Here is a 16,249-nt window from a genome sequence, read left to right as displayed (position 1 = left end):
GCTGCTTCGTTTCCCTACATTACAACAGTGGCTACACTTCAAAAGTACTTTATTGGCTGTAAAGCGCTTTGGGATGTCCTGAAGTTGTGAAAGGCACTATATAAATGCACGTCTTTCTTTCTTTCTTTACAAGCACATTGAATTCAATCCCAGCCATGCCTCCTCTTCCCTGTGGTATCACACAGGACTCCGCAGTCTTGGCATTTCTGCAGATCTGATAAATGCTGATAAGGTATCTGTTGTTCTAACTTTCCATCTAAATATTTATCCAATCGCATTCCTCAACTAAATATTGCAACGCTGGTCCATGGGCCAATTTAAAGGGTCCTCCAACCGCAGCCCAGCCACAGCTGAGTAGTAACTCTGTCACCTACAGCATTAAATAATACACCTTTAATTATGAAATTGATGGGAAGTACTTGACGAGGATGTCAGCTTATACTAAACTGTTCTCGGAGTGTCATTTCTTCTGCCCTTTCTCCCATCCAATCCTTATGATACTAATTATCCTGGGGTGTGGTTTCATGTGTAGCACCTCGACTGCTGCCCATACAGGGATCAGCCAGCTCAGCATAGATCAGGGATCAGGTGTGGGACCTGCATGGACCCACCAGTGATTTACTTTTCTTCCATTTACATTTTTTTTTTAAAAAAAAGGAAAAACAAGCTGAGTTTTGGATTTTCGGCAAACCAATCAGACCATCAACTTCCCTAAAAGTTACTTCAACAGTCAATCTCTCACATTTAACCCCCTGCCCCAGTTCATGGAGACACTGTACCCCATCCAACCCATCCCATCTACCCACAAAGACACTGAGGTGAAATTGGTCTTCGCTGGTAGTGCAAAATGGACGATAGCGGATCGGTGCCCATTTCTACACCCCGCCCGAGTTTCTTTTCCATTGGAGGCAAGAAACGCCGATTAGGCCTAACAAGCCTGTCCCATTTAATAGATGAACTCCGCCTACCTGATTAAGCCTATCCCTCAATCCCTTGTCTCTTCAGAAACATCTCTATTGAAGCCATTTGTACTTCATTGATATTCTCTGGTAATTTATTTTCTTTCTCTATTACTTCCCTTCTTTAACATCCTAATTTTAAACTTTTGGCCCTAGGAATCTAAACCCTTCTCCATATTGAACTTTTTTAAATCTCCGTTACGATCTTGAAAATGTAATTTAGGTCACCTTGAATCCTACTCTTTTCCAAAGTCCAACTTCCTTCATAACTTAAATTCCCAATACCCTGAACCATCTCCATTGCTGCCCTCTGTCCCTTCCAAAGGGTAAAAATATCCTTCCTGTGCTAATGTGATGTCATAACATATATTCCAGAACTAGAGTACAAATTACATAGAATTTACAGCACAGAAACAGGCCATTCTGCCCAACTGGTCTATGCCGGTGTTTATGCTCCACACAAGCCTCCTCCCACCTTACATCATCTAACCCTATCTGCATAACTCTCTATCCCTTCTCCCTCATGTGTTTATCTAACCTTCCCTTAAATGCATCTATGCTATTCACCTCAACTACTCCTTGTGATAGCAAGTTCCAAATTCTCACCACTCTCTGGGTAAAGAAGTTTCTCCTGAATTCCTTACTGGATTTATAAGTGACTATCTTATATTTATGACCCCTAGTTTTGTACTTCCCCACATGTGAAAACATCTTCTCTACCTCTACCCTAACAAACCTCTTCATAATTTTAAAGACCTCTATTAGATCACCCCTCAGTCGCCTTTGTTCTAGAGAAAAATGCCCCAGCCTGTTCAGTCCATCCTGATAGTTATAACCTTTCAGTTCTGGTATCATTCTTGTAAATCTTTCTTGCACCTTCTCCACTACCTCTATACACTTTTTGTAATATAGAAAACAGAACTGTGCACAATACCCCAAGTGTGGTCTAACCAAGTTTCGATCCAAATGGGTTAAAATAGGAGTAAAAAGGGCCATGGAGCTAGATGGAGGGGAGCCCCACTGCCAGAATCCCCAGTAAGGTGGGGAGAATCGCGATAAGGAATAAAAATCATGAATCCTGCATGAGGAAAGGATGGAAGGAAACAAAGGCCCAGTAACTAACAAAGATCAGCAATTGTTGGACAGTCTACGGGAGAAGTGAAAGAGAGAGCCCGCAGAGACTAGATTACATTGATGACTAATGCCTGTTATTGCAAAATTTAACAGAGATTAACTTTAACCTTTATGCAAGGCAGAAAAAAAAAGTGTGACCTGCATTTGAGGTTTGCAGCTTTCAAAAGATTAGAAATAAACAGATAACGATCTACTGACAGGGTTTAATAGAAGAGAGTTTCTTGGAATCCAACTTGCACAGAAATCAGCCGAGCTCTTCCTGTTTAGGGTAGAGCGGTATATGAGAGCTCTCAGTACTTCAAAGAGTCCCTTCTACCCGTGCATGAGTTATACCTCCAGGTTATTAGAAATGAGCAAACTAGTTGACTGGTTGATGCAATAGGTACAACTTAAGGGTAGATTTTACTAATTTACGAACATATGAACATATGAATTAAGAGCGGGAGTAGGCTATTCGGCCCCTCGAGCCTGCTCTGCTATTTGATAAGATCATGGCTGATCTGATTGTGACCTCAACCCTACTTTCCTGTCTACCTACTATAACCTTTGACTCCCTTGTTAATCAGGAATCTATCTAACTCAGCCTTAAAAATATTCAATGACCCTGCCTCCACCGCTCTCTGGGGAAGGGAGTTCCACAGACTCACGACCCTCTGAGAGAAAAAATTCTCCTCATCTCAGTCTTAAATGGGAGACCCCTTATTTTTAAACTGTGGCCCCTAGTTCTAGTCTCTCCCACAAGGAGAAACATCCTCTCAGCATCTACCCCTTCAAGTCCCCTCAGGATCTTATATGTTTCAATAAGATCACCTCTCAATCTTCTCAACTCCAATGTATACAGGCCCAACTTGTCCAACCTTTCTTCATAAGATAACCCCCTCATCCCAGGAATCAGTCGAGTGAACCTTTTCTGAACCGCCTGTAAAGCAATTATGTCCTTTCTTAAATAAGGAGACCAAAACTGCACACATTATTCTGAATGTGGTCTCACCAATGTCCTGTACACCTATAGCAAAACATCTCTACTTTTATATTCCATTTCCCTTGCAATAAATGACAACATTCCATTTGCCTTCCTAATCACTTGCTGTACCTGCATACTAACTTTTTGTGATTCATGTACTAGGACACCCAGATCTCTCTGTACCTCAGAGTTCTGCAGTCTCTCTCCATTTAAATAATATACTGCTTTTCTATTCCTCCTGCCAAAATGGACAAGTTCACTTTTTCCCACATTATACTCCATCTGCCAAATTTTTGCCCACTCACTTAACCTATCTATATCCCTTTGCAGATTCCTTATGTCCTCTTCATAACTTACTTTCCTACCTACCGTTGTGTCATCAGCAAATTTAGCAACCATACATTTGGTCCCTTCATTCAAGTCATTGATATAGATTGTAAATAGTTGAGGCCCAAGCACTGATCCCTGTGGCACTCCACTCATTACATCTTGCCAACCTGAAAATGACCCATTTATGCCTACTCTCTGTTTCCTGTTAGCTAACCAATCCTTTATCCATGTTAATATGTTACCCCCTACAACATGAGCTTTTATTTTGTGTAGTAGCCTTTGATGTGGCACCTTGTCAAATGCCTTCTGGAAATCCAAGTACACCACATTCACAGGATCCCCTTTATCCACGTTGCTTGTTACTTCCTCAAAGAACTCTAATAAATTCGTCAAACACGATTTCCCTTTCACACTGCCTGATTGCATTGAGATTTTGTGCTTCCAGAGCACAACACTGCAATCAGGAATTTGAACTGAGGTCCCACAGGATTTTCCATCCATTAAGGAAAATTTGTAAAATCCACTCTATAGTCCTTTTGGGATTTAGATTTGAAACATCCCATGCCGGTACAACAAGTATCTCCTCTCTCTACCGTCACTACCCCATGTCTGGCACTAAATTCTAAAGTTACGCAAAAAGACCAGAAGGCAATGGACAGTACAAATCCCACACTGAAACGGTTGGGGATGCACTTTATAGGTTCGAGTCATTGTTGGGACAATGCCGAAGGAGTTTTACTTTTCTTCTAAATTGTGTTATACCTGACCTGGAAGTGCTTGGGTGCAACAAAGTGGACAAATATTCCATTGCCCAGAGCTGTCTTCCCTGACCTGAGCAGCACAACATTCACCCCATGGTCAGCATGGTAAGGGCCCAGATGGAAAGTAACGCTCCTTCTTATATGTTCCTAACTTTGTGTCTCAACTCCAACTTTAACACAGCACCAACCATCCTTGAAGCCTCTCTGAGCGAGATCGCCGATTTAGGGTCAATTTATGGGCCGTCTCATGCTGTGAGCCTACTGCAAGTATATGATGGCTGCACAAACTCAAACCAGCAAGAAGAGCAGCAGCATTTAATAGTTCCAGTTGTATCCCTATTAACAGGCTATGGTGGCATAGTGGTTATATTACTGGACTAGTAATCCAGAGGCCTGGAGTCCTGAGTTCAAAATCCCACCACGGCAGCTGGGGAATTTAAATTCAATTAATTAAATAAAATCTGGAATAGGAAAAAAAACTAGTATCAGTAATGGTGGCCATGGAACTACCAGATTGTCATAAAAATCCATCTGGTTCATTAATGCCCTTTAGGGAAGGAAACCTGCCATCCTTACCCGGTCTGACCTATATGTGACACCAGACCCACAGCAATGTGGTTGATTCTTAATTGCCCCCTGAAATGGCCTAGCAAGCCACTTAAGTACAATCTTGCTACAAAAAATTATAATAAGAATAAAAGCGGATGGACCACTAGGCACCAGACACAACAAAGGCAAACTCCCTACCTAACAGCACTGTGGGAGAACCTTCACCACATGGACTGCAGCGATTCAAGAAGGTGGCTTACTGCCACCTTCTCAAGGGCAAATAGGGATGGGCAATAAATGCTGGCCTTGCCAGCAACGCCGACACCCCATGAATGGATTAAAAAAAAAGATTTATTCAGATCATTAATCTGGTCATTTTAGTCTTGCCAGACGCATGGGCTTAAAGGACAAAAAGAGGCACCACATGGTTTCAACCTTATTTTTTATATAATATAAAATACTCGTCTCACAGAGGCATCACCTTTCCCTCTGTGTATTTTTGGTGTGTGTGCTGCCACAGGTCTCTTCTGCATTGCATAGGATGTTATTTCTTGTCCATTCGTTCTTTCCCTCTTGTCTCCTGCTAACTCAGATCACTATCTTGCATTGTGTTATTCTCTGGCACCTGACACCAGTGGCTGCTTCTCACGTGTCAACCAGAACAGTGGGCGTCGGTGGCCTGACCGACTATGGAAGGGGGCATCACAGCCAAGCTTTAATCCGCATCTGATGTCTCTACCTGTGCGCTTTCCAGTGGGAGCCACCAGATTGTGAACAGATCAGTTACATCAGCTACGGATCGGAGATCGAAATTTGGACCTTCCTGTTCCGTATGGCTCAGCGCTGTACCGAGTATTTACCAAACTGAGCCATAAGGCAGCTCCTTTAAAATGTTATTTCATGTTGCAATCCTTCTCTAGTCCTGGAAGGGATGATCTTTCTTTTTTCCCCTGCAGATTCCTGTCTTTTCAAACGTTCCTTATCTCTTGACCTGTTACAGCTGGTGCTGCCTGATTAACAGACTACACAGCAGTCAGGACATGTGTCCAATGTATGGTTGACATCCCCAATTAGAGGCTATCAAAAACATTCAAAATGGGACAAATACCTGTCAATATGATTTTTTTTAAAATATTTTTTTATTTTCCCTGGGTCAGGAATCAGTGCAACAGCACATGTTCCCACTCCTGATCACTATCCGGTGAGTCCAGCTGGATGTCAGTTGAGGACAGGATTGGGCTCGGTTAAATGCCACCCCCACCCAATCCCCCCATGTTAGAATAACCTGCAAACAGTCATTGCCTAGGGCTAGCTTTACACATGGACACTTGGGGTGAGGTTTCATCACTTTTAAATCTCACTTTTAAAGTTGGCATGTCTACAGATACGTGCAAGCACACACACGTACACGTGCACACACACCTACACGTGCACACCTACATGTGCACGCACATATATCTACGCACAAGCACACACGTATGCACACACCTACACACGCACGCGGACACTAATATGGATGCACACATGCACATATACGCACACAAGTGCAAATACACATACATGCAAACACAAACACATGCATACACTTACGTACACAAATGCGCAAATTCACATGCACCTGTGTGTGCACACAGATACACATGTACACACACACAAATGAACAAATAATTTTTTAAAATGCACACATACAAATGCATGTGCACATATGCACACAAAAACAATCATCTGGAATGACTGGGGGGCTCCAGTGGGAGATTAGCGGAAGTCCTGTAGAAACGGTATAAATGTCTCGGGGTTTCTGCCAGCCTTCCACTGAAGTGGAAAGTCAAGAGATGCTCACGGGAATTCCCCCCCGCCCTCCCGTGTCCTTTTAATTCGTGATGTACAGTGAAAAGGGAGGATTCAGTATTCCGGGGGTTAAAGGACAAGATGGGGGGGATGAGAATCTATGTAACATGATTTCCCCCCGCAACAGCTCAGCAGCTGGTGAAATGTGCCTGGGATCCCTGTGCAGGTTCAGATGATTCCACTCTACAGACCTGGAACCTGGCCAAATCCCATGATAACAGGCCCTGTTAAAACTGACCTTTCACCCACTCAAACCTTTAGCTGCAAATCACAGGCTGTCTCTCCACACAGCTTCAGTCAGTTATCAGCTCTTTTTCTGTGTGTGTGTGTGTGTGTGTGTGTGTGTGCGTGCGTGCGTGCGTGCGTTTTAAACAAACTATTTACTCCTCTTTGTCTGGTATCCCTGGGCCACCCATTGCCTGAAGCCTCCAGGGTGGGTAACCTGCTCCTATGCCTCCAACAACGTTACCTCAAAGCCTGGGAGATGGGTTAGAGCAGCTACGGCAACAATTTGTTCTTCAGTTCTCCTTCCTTCCACCACCCACCCACCCCCCCACCCCAGCCTCCACTTGGCAATGTGGGTGAATTTTATAACACAGTGTAGCGTGGGATGGAACCTGCATTTAACCACTCTGTAGTGCAGTCCACTGATGCTCCACCGCTCTGTGTTCCTGCCCGTTCTCCCTAAGGTTTAATAAGAATCACTGAGATAGAGCAGCAAATTACATAGACACTCCGGATCCCTCACCTGTCAGACAACTTTCTACCCCCTGAATCCGCAGGTTGCTCGTCGATTCTTAAAGTTGCAGCTAAGAACGAATCCTCGTCTCCCTTTGTAGTCTTCCCCCACCTCCCCAGGGTGTACATTATCCTCAGAGACGGTCAGTGATGGGTGTACTGGGCTCCAAAGTTATGCCAGCTCCCAGCGCAGGGAGTCCCCACCTCGGGCTCCATCCCCTCCGGTGGGACCAAGATAGGGGCGGATAGGGGTTCCGTCACAGACAAGGTCCCCGTCTCCCACCCAGCGAAGGCTGGGACATGACATAACCGGGCCCTGGCCTATTTCTTGGGCCTTCCCTTCGAACTCCCACCAGAGATACGGGCAGTTCACTGGAAGGCCTGTGCATTTTCAGGGCCCATGAAATGATTACCTTGGCTCAGTTGGCAGCGTGCGTGCTTCAATCAGAAGCTTGTGGTCCCCCCGGCAGAATGTGAGATGTTGGCCAGGGGCTGCAGAAACTACCGAGTTTATTCCAAACTGCTGACACACAGGCAAAAGCAACTTGAGTTCAGTCGCTGGCCTGAGCTGGCTGGAACCGGTTTGAATTAGCTAAGTTTCGTGAAAGACAAAGGAGATGTGATAAGACACAAGTCCTTATTTAGAAAAGGAGTAATGAGGTAATGTTACCTAAGTCCTTGGGACAGAGCCAATGAGGAGAAGACACAGACTAGGCGAGCAGGCCTAAACCAACGGGAGAGAGACAGCACAGCTTGAAGAGATAAGATTTAGAATAAGAATGAAGAATCTCGGGCGTGGAGCCAGCGAAGACTCCGGAGACCAACCATCGCGGAAGTGGAAGAACCTACGTCAGGGACGTAGAGACGACGTCAAAAGAGAGAGAGAACGGAACGCCTGGCCAGCGTCAGCTCTCCTTTTCGGGTATTAGCCTTTATATTCTGTGACCACTCAGGGAGTGTCAGAGAAACCTAGTGGGTGTGCGTTTAGATCCTAGTTTGGGTATAAAACTGTATAACCTGGTGCAAACTGCATGTCTATATCTAACCAGACGTATAAGCTATATGTATATGATCTAACGACGTGAATAAAGCGAATTGAGAGTTAAGAGAGAATTCACTCTTCTCTTTGTACTAAGCCAATAACCGTAACCGGTGACCTCCGGTCAACAGAGCCTCTAATCTAGACCGGCACTACCATATAGTACTAAGGGAATGCTGTACTATCACAGGTCCTGTCTGCCTGTTCAGGTGGATGTTAGGCATAAATGATCATTATAACGGCGACCTGCATTTATGCCGCACTTTTAATGTAATAAGACTTCCCAAAGCACCTCACATAGGTGACACTAAGACTCAGAGTGGTGATGGGAGAAATGTTAGAGAAGGAGACCAAAGACATGGTCATAGGTTGCCTTTGAGGAGGCTTTTGGAGGAGGGGAGAGAGGAAACAAGGCAATGGCATTTTAGGTACAGCAGTGAAGAGTTTGGGGCCAAAGTGACTGATGGCTGTGTGAGCAAAGGTGGTGGAAAAAAGAAAGGGGGATGCAAATAGGCCAATATTGGAAGAGTGGAGGATTTGCACTGGCGAATAGGACTGGAGGAGTTTGCTGGGGTAGGGAGGGACTTGGAGATGAGGGTAATTTTGAATTCAGTGTGTTGGGGGAGAGGAAGCCAAAGGAGATCAGGGAGAAGAGGGCAATAGGGGAGCAGGACTTGGTGCGGGATGGATATGGTGGCATGAGTTGCAGTTTATGTTGGGTGGAACGCGGGAGATCGGCAAGGGGAGAGTTGGAGTAAATAAATAAAGATGTAGAGAAGGGTTTCAGCGGTGGTGGGAGTGAGTTAATGTTAAGTTTTGGTCCTAATTAATTCCTGAGACATCAGTTCAACACATTACTTTATTAGTCAAAAGTCCATGTGAACTTAATTAGACACTACATTAATAGACAGTTAACAAGAGTCTATTCTATTCTAATACAAGCCGTAATTAAGCAGTCGACTGCTTACTCACACATGGGACGCTCAGCTGGGTTTGGATGCTGTCTCCTGTTCTCCCGAAGTGACAGATAGCTTTTTTCCCCCCTTTATAGTCATTTCATTGCCCATATATGGTCACATTTGTTACTTTTACAATTCACTTAAGTCATCGAATTTTAGCATTGAGTTTAACTTCATTGGGTATTATGTGACCCGTAGGTCATTGAACAGATTGCTGACCACGCACATCCATTGAGGCCTCATCGTTATCAGATCCTGTTCCATTGTCTAATATTATCATCCTTTTAGACAGTGGCCAACTATCTCTCATTACACATGTCTCTGCCAAAATACCTTTCTATGCAGCTGGTAAAGTAAGCTATTTAAAATGTTAAGCTTCTGCTTTCTGTATGGTTCGCTCAAGATTTTTTTAATCCTGAGTTAAGGGCTTCAGAAAGACAAGGTGAAGAAGCACAAACTGCTTTCTTAGGCTAACTATTTTTTACCCATTTGGCCGTGCTTTATCCTACCCACAATTCTTGCAGTAGCCAGCCTGCCTTGGTTTCAGTAAAAAGCTGCAAAAGCGAATATATATTCTCCCAACAGGTAAAGGCGGAGGCGGGCCATGATGCGGAGGTGGCATTAGTGGATGAGGGGGTATGGTAGTGCAGTGGTTACGGTCCTGGCCTAGCAACCCAGCGGCTGTGAGATTAAATCCCACCATGGCAAGTTGTGAAACTGAATTGAATAAATCTGGTCATTTATGGGCTGGCACCAGAAGGAAATGACTGTGGAAGCTGCTGAACTGTCATAAAAATCCCCAACTGGTTCACTGCTGTCCTTTGGGAAAGGGAGCCTACATGTGACTGCAGTACCATGCTATGTGCTTGATTCTTAATGCCCTCTGAAGTAGCCTAACAGGCCACCAAGTTGTAAAAACAAATTGCTGCCAGAGGAAGGCCCTTCTCAGGGCAGCTAGGGATGGGCGATAGACGTGGCCTCCTCAGTGTTGCAGTTTATCGTCAAAGAGTCTGCAATTTTTTTTTACCCTCCAGCGTAATTGTAGAGTTTTTAAAAATTAATTCTCGGGATTTGGGCGTCGCTGCCCATGCCTAGTGGCCCATTGAGAACGTGGTGGTGGGCTTTCTTCTTGAACCGCTGCGGTTCTTTGGAGTGATTTGATACAACTGAGTGGCTGGCTGGGCCACATCAGAGGGCAGTTAAGAGTCGACCACATTGGTGTGGGACTGGAGTCGCATATTGGGCAGATCGGGTGAGGACGGGCAGGTTTCCTTCCCTAAAGGACACTAGTGAACCAGTTGGGTTTTTACCATAATCCGACAGCTTCATGGTCACTTTTACCGACACCAACTTTTTATTTCCAGATTTTTAAAAACTAAATTCAAATTCTCAAATGGTGGGAATTGAACTGACATTCTCTGGATGATTAGTTCAGGTCTGTGGATTACCAGTTCAGTAACATAACTACTACACTACCATACACTAACGTAGCCCCTAGAGTAGGAGGAGGATTTCGCTGAGGTGTTGCTAAAGATAATCAAACTTCGTGAACGACCAGGCCGATCATACAGGAGTTACGTTCACACCGGCGGCTTTCAGATTAAGGGCGAGGAGTACCTGGGGAGGGCAGAGGTGTGGGTGGGAGACCGAGGGAACGAGGGCAGAGGCAAAGGAGCCATTTAGCAGATTAAAAGCAGCGTCGTTGTGCTAGGTGGAGGACCAATGGAGAGGAAGGCAGGAGTTTGAGAGGGTTGAGAAGGAGCTGGGATATTCTTTTCCCTAGGGGTGGGGTTGATGTTAGAGGGGTTGGAGGCAAGGATGGGGAGGGGGGCAACGTGGGTATTGAGAGAGACAAGGAAATGGTCGGAGATAGATTTTTCAAACATAGGAGGTGACAAGGCCTTGTGGGATGATGAGGTTGAAGGGATGGATGTGGGTGTGGGTGGGGCAGTTGATGTGGTGATTGACGTTGAGTGAACAGTGTGCAGTTAAGGACAAATTGGTGGAGGGATGAGGCAAAGCAGCAGCGTTGGTGAAGGTTGAAATCACCAAGGATTAATTAGTATTCTGGAAGGGTGACACCCAATGGAACAGAATCAATCAAATTAACTTCTGGAATTTTTAAAAACTTTGCAGATTAATAATTATTCCAATTTTTTTGTTTGTTCCTGGGATGTGGGCGACACTGGCAAAGCTGCATTTATTGCCCATCCCTAGTTGGCATGAAAAGGTGGTGATGGGTCTGCTCCTTGAACTGCTGGAGTTCTTATGGTGATGATAGTCCCACCATGATGTTAGGTGGGGAAATTCCAGGATTTTGACTCGGCGATGATGAAGGAACGGCGATATATGTCCCAAGTCAGGATGGCTTGTGATTTGAAGGGGAACTTGGTGTTCCCATGACGTTGCTGCTGTTGTCCTTCTTGGTGATAGAGGCCATGAAACTGCGAGGTGCCGTCAAAGTCAGCTTGGTGAATTGCTGCAGTGCATCCTGTAGATGTTACATGCTGCGGCCACAGTGCGCTGGTGGTAGAGGGGGTGGATGGTGGCAGATTAGTCATAAGAATGATAAAACTAAGAAGGTAAGTGCAACCTAACCCGCCCAGCAGGAAACTTACAGGATTGGATTGACCGTAGGTTTTACACCTGATGTCAATTGAGAGTAAAATCGAGCAGGGTGTAAAACGGGCGGCAGACCTAGTTCATCAGTTTCCCATCAGAAGGGTTAGGTTAATATTACACCCTAAGTGTGTCAGCAATAGAAAGACTGCACAGTACTATGTACATTACTATGAATATTATACTATGTATATTACAGTCCATTACTATGAATATTCTATGTATATTACAGTACATTACCATAAATATTATGCTATGTGTATTACAGTGCATTACTTTAATTATTATACTATGTGTATTACAGTCCATTGCTATGAATATTATACTATGTATATTACAGAATGTCAGTGTGAGTTGTCACTGTCACTGGGATTAGTCCCTGGGCAAAAGAATATTTTCTGCAACATGTGAACTGACTGCAGAATGGAAACTGAAACATCAGAGCAGAGGGAGGCTTCCTTGAACTAACAGAGGACAAGGAGGGTAATTTTAACCTAACTCGGACGAGAGACCCTCAGGATCGGATGGAACGCTGGTTTCACACCTGCTCAATATTTTTCTCTGTTGACTTCAATGGAGAGTAAAATTGGGCAGGGTGTAAAACCAGTGCTGCACCCGATCCCATCAGTTAGGTTAAAATCGCCCTCCTTAAGGACACAATTTTGTGTCTAGAATTTCTAAGACTCAAAGAATTAAAGCTGAGGCCCTGTCTTAACAGAAGGAACTACCAAGGGTGTAAATTGGGGTACAGAACAGCATAGAAATGGTGTAACAACAAGCTTCTATAAATCAGTTTGATTTTTTTTTGCCCGGAATTTTACACTGATTTCCATGGTGTACATTTTACTTACACACCATTTGAAGGACGATACACCGAGACAGTGGGGCTGATAGTTCAATGGTGCCCATTGTGCTCTATATCCCTCAACATGAGCCCAAAGTGCTGCTCGATTTAAAGTGACCAGAGCAACAGGCTTCTCTTTTCGGTCATAGACCACCACCTTGTGGTCATTCTAAAGTACTGCAAAGGTTACAAAGTGGGAACAATTTCTGTCTTGGACTGTGACTCTGGATGGTGGTGGGGTATAGTGTAGCTCACAACCTGAACTACATATTTTTCTTTTACAGATCATTTTCAGGATTTTACTTAACAGTGTTTGGACTGAGTATAACAAACTGAAGGCACAGAGCCCCCGACAGTAAGACCACCTCTGCTTGGCCCTTTTTCACCTGTGACTCAGTGGTGTGGGGGAGCGTGAAGGGGATGGGGGTGACCCTACATCCCACGGCTTGTGACACCATATATTGCCAGTCTACGGCACTGCTCCAGTGAGGCATGTGTCATCCATACTCTAGATTACAGATTTTGGGTGATTATTTGAATTTAGCAAGATGAGGCATGTCAGCATTAGAAGGAGAGCCTCGGGTGAGTAGGATGGAAGAATATGAAACTTCCATATTAATCGAAAGCTGACTGTACCAGTGTCACCCTTTCTGCTCATGATTCTTGCACCCTATTTAAAATTTAATGATACGCAGGCAATTTTTTTTCCAAAATTGTTAACAGGCCTTGGTATTAACTCAGTCTTCTAACACGAGGGATCAGCCTTACTGCTCATCTCTGCACTGCATCCCGGGCCTGAATGTCTCCGTAGTGCTCAGTAACTAGAACTAGCTGAAGTACTCGAGATACTGTCAAGTCCCGTTCTCCCATCACCCCTGTGCCCGCTGACCTACATTGACTCCCAGTCCGGCAACGCCTTGATTTTAAAATTCTCATCCTTGTTTTCAAATCCCTCTATGGCCTCGCCCCCTCCCTATCTCTGTGACCTCCCCCAACCCTACGACCCTCCGAGATCTCTGCGCTTCTCCAATTCCTGCCTCTTGCGCATTCCCGATTTTCTTTGCTCCACCTTTGGCGGCCGTGCCTTCAGTGCCTAGGCCCTAAGCTCTGAAATTCCCTCCCTAAACCCCTCTCTGCCTCTCTACCCCTCTCTCCTCCTTTAAGACACTCCTTAAAACCCACCTCTTTGACCAAGCTTTTGGTCACCTGTCCTAATATCTCCTTATGTGGCTCGGTGGCAAATTTTGTTTCATAGTCGCCTGTTTGTTTGATTATTCCTGTGAAGCGCCTTGGGACGTTTTACTACACTAAAGGCGCTATATAAATGCAAATTGTTGTTGTAAAGAAGTGACTACACTTCAATAGTACTAATTGGCTGTGAAGCGTTTTGGGACACGCTGAGGTTTGAAAGGCACTGTATAAATGCGACTTCTTTTTTGTACTCCACAGATTGAGCTATATAAGTAAAGATTTTATTTGCTTTGTTGTTAGCTGCTCCCTAGTGACTGGATGTTTTAAGAGCCAAATCCAGCCCTAGATATGTTTCAATTTGACTCTTAGCTAAGGACTTGTCTTCATGTTTGCAATTTCAAACACAAGTGGTTCCTGACCTTAGTTTGCCCATCACCGATGCCTTCTCGGAAAGCATGTGTGGGAGTGTGGGTCCTGGACAGGATTGAGCTCAGCTTTGGTGCCCAAGAGTTGAGTAATCTGCCAACACTCGCTGTCAAGACTCGCATATTAAGATTGGCCACTTGGTTAAGGTACCAGCAGACATGGCAACTGTCTGCTTTTTAAACTGACAATCAAAGTTTCAGCCCACGTGTCACCTTGTCAGCATTTCAAAAGAAACATCAGCTTTTTTTCCACTGGGATCGGAGGCTATTGATGTAAACGACTCAGATTAGTTGGAGGGTAGTAACTGAAAGACGTTAGAAACAATCGGTTAGACATTGCTTTTGGTTGCATTCAAATTTGACGTAGAAAAGTTTTAAGATGAGATGATGGTTTCCATGGGAGTAATTTTAACCTAATTTGCCAGGCAGGAAACCCACACAATCGGGTGGAACGCTGGTTTTACACTCCGCCCGATATTACGCTCCATTGACTTCAACAGAGAGTAAAATCAGGCAGGGTGTAAAACCAGCGTTTCACCCGATCTTATCCGCTCCCGACTGGCGGGTTAGGTTAAAATTGACCCCGTAGTACGAGTCACAGTTACAGGACTTTTATTTATTTAGCATTTGACCTCAAAGTAACTGGGTATAACAAGCTACAAAATAAAAAGAAAGAACTTGCATTTAAAAACTTTTTATTTTCCTCAGTGAAATTTTCTGGGGCATGTTTGGCTGACGTGAACTGACTTAGTTGCGGCCACTTTTTTGAGATAAGGAGAATGTTCCCTGGTGTGAACTGGTTTTATTTGAGAATTCCTTTTCACTGCATTTGCAGAATTGCCACTGTTTAGAAATAAAATAGAAAGTATGATTTGGAGCGGTGCTGAGTTTCGATTGCTTTATTTAAGGTTTTGCTACAGTGTCCTGTTGTGCTGTGTGTTGCAAACTATTGGCTCGTTTGTATGTGTGTCTCAGAGCCTGATTATGGTCAGTAACTTTCAAAGCTGTTCTCAATTTGTTTTCGCGTGCACGGTGGAAGTCCTTTTTATTATTGTGCAGAAGTTGGGAGAGAATCCACTCTGTATTAGAGCCTGGGAAAATGTGAGGAATGTCATTAATAATCAATGAGAGTATAATAGAGTTCAAACTCTGGACTAGAGACATTCAGTCAGGCTAACCTGACAGCGTAAAATTTAACTCCCCCTGCCTGTTCCCACAAGCTGCATTTTTGTGAACTCTGGTCTTTTTTAAATGATTGTAGCATGTAATGATTTTTATTTCCAGCACAAGAAAATAAACCTTGACAGATTCAAAAGAACAACATAGGCTAGAGGTGACTGTTACTGGCATTAGTCTATGTTGATTGGGCGTTTCTCTGCGTATTATATTAACAGCGGGTGTTAAACCACTTATTTTAACTTGAATCTGTAAAGTTGTATTGGTGCCTTTGCAACTATCTTTATTTTCATATGTAAAATATCTTTAACCCTTCCAAGGTGAAATTTACTTTTGGCTTGAAGGACAGAAATACAGTAGGTCCCAAAATACCAGAAGGTTCACCAGATAAAGGGGTAGAAATCCATAATTGGTGGTAATGCACAGCGGGTGGTATGGTAATGACTGCCTGCTATAGTCAATGGGAATGAATATTGTGCTGGGCGTATAACGAGAGGCCGATATGATGCCGCCAGTTTCGCACCACCACTAAGGTGGAATTTCTACCCCAAAGTGTCAAAAATCAAAACTTTCATGGGGAGGCATAGCCCCAGATGTTAATTGTATCCATATGATTTATATCAATTAGTGTTAATTGTATTCAGGTGGTGCGTATCAATTGGGGACTCTCTTGTATCCATTTATATGAGAGCTTATCTATGTTGTGGAGTGGG

The sequence above is a fragment of the Heptranchias perlo genome, chromosome 31, assembly GCF_035084215.1.
Source record: "Heptranchias perlo isolate sHepPer1 chromosome 31, sHepPer1.hap1, whole genome shotgun sequence".
Classification (NCBI taxonomy): Eukaryota; Metazoa; Chordata; class Chondrichthyes; order Hexanchiformes; family Hexanchidae; genus Heptranchias; species Heptranchias perlo.
Note: the sequence above shows the minus strand (reverse complement) of the source record.